The sequence below is a fragment of the Wasmannia auropunctata genome, unplaced genomic scaffold, assembly GCF_000956235.1.
Source record: "Wasmannia auropunctata unplaced genomic scaffold, wasmannia.A_1.0 LD336097.1, whole genome shotgun sequence".
NCBI lineage: Eukaryota > Metazoa > Arthropoda > Insecta > Hymenoptera > Formicidae > Wasmannia > Wasmannia auropunctata.
Window position 1 is genome coordinate 993,630 of NW_012026793.1, and position 1,719 is coordinate 995,348.

The following is a 1,719-nucleotide window of genomic DNA, read 5'->3' on the forward strand; positions in this document are numbered from 1 at the left end:
TACACGTCCCTGGTATGCTTCAGCTATTTCCTTGATAACAAAATGCGCATCGTAGCCGGACAAATTGTGAAAAACTACTGGAATGCAATGTGAATCTTGGTAATTTAAGTTGCAATTTGAATGTGCCGGACCTCTATATCGCCCAGTCAAATTACAGTGATCGCGTAGTCGTCAGACGCAAACGGTTTCTCGCACATGTGACAGTGTGTAACGTTGTGAAATCTTTCCCAATCGTTTCGCTTGAAATCTACCATGGGTATATTAGTGGATATAATAGATTTTACTTTGTGTGCTAAACATCTTAATTCATCGGCGAACCATGCAACGCAATCTGTATCGCGGCGAAACTGATACGTCGATAACGCGTCATTATACGAGCAGTGTACGTAATAACCTATGCTAAATACTTGATGATGCTGATACTTGTACCTCGGTGTTTCCGGATCTCTCTCCATTTTTGTCAGGATACATTCCAGGTCGGCATACACGACTAACGAGACACGTTCCTTCCTGCTGTAGTTGTTAAAACTTAGCCACTTGTCGTCTTCGCTCGGTAACCTGATCGCGCATTCATTCATCTCCCCACAGTCTATGGTGTGGATCTCTAACTTTTCGCTCGAACTAAAATAGTGCAGACATCTGAAAAATCAATTTATTTTATTTACATTGTTGAATTGTTTATTTTTATTTCAAAATTTTTTTTTTAATTTTTATTATTATACATACGTATCGCAAATGTATTTTTTGTGCGCATTTTTGCTCAGTTGCGAGCTAACGAGGCGGGACAAATTCTTGATCCATGTGAAATGTCCCACCCCATCTTTCTCCACGTATAGTAAATTGACATGCTTCTCCTTCCTCGTGTCAGCAAGACGAATCGGTAGGATCGATACTTGTTCCATGTTCTCGATGATATATACGTTGACGGAGATTGCGTTGAGATTCTCAAACTTTTATATTTGACTTAAAGTCATGGGGAATTGAATATCTTTGAGATTTAACACAGATTTATAATGCGGATATGACGATTCCCGATCCACGTGATTTTTAGTTGGATATAGAGCAGCCACCACTGACCATGCAAAACATGCATTGTCTATAGATTGCACGTTCACAACCGCTTTCTTCGTTATAATTTCTCGCGATAACTGGATATGACACCCCGCGTGCAAAGGATTAAACTTATTTATATTAACTAGCAAGTTCAATATACGCGATAATGTCCACCCGCTGTCACGTTCTTGGAATTCTTTCAGCGACGCTAAAGTAGGCTCAACAACACGCGAATCGTACCACATGCGTAAATCGGAACAAAGATAGAGTTCACAGTTTCTCGTAATAATACTGTTACGCCCGGGGCAGTGAATCTCGCGATCACGCACTCGGTTGCGTAACGTTCGCGCTTCCGCACTCGCGTTCGCGCACGCGCACCGGAAAGCCGCGGGGAAATAAGAAAGGAACACCAATTAAGAACACAAGGAACATGCTTTATTGTAATGACTGTGAACAAATAACGTAGCGAATAGATAGAGCAGAGCAAAGCACGTCCGCACGGCACGACGGTTTATCTCCAAATCTAATATGACGTCCGTTTGACAGACGACAACGCGTCGTCAGGGAAACATCTGACAGCTGGACCGGCTCGCTGGTCGAACGACGCAGGCGTAGACACGGGCGTAACACTGCCCTCCCTCTTCTAGATTGTCGTCCCGACAATCA

The 1,719-nt window shown here is 42.9% G+C and overlaps 1 pseudogene; it reads right to left on the minus strand.

Moving 5' to 3' along the window:
• Positions 1-392: 392 nt before the first annotated feature.
• Positions 393-916, minus strand: LOC105462501 (annotated as a pseudogene).
• Between the last annotated feature and the right edge of the window lie 803 nt (positions 917-1,719).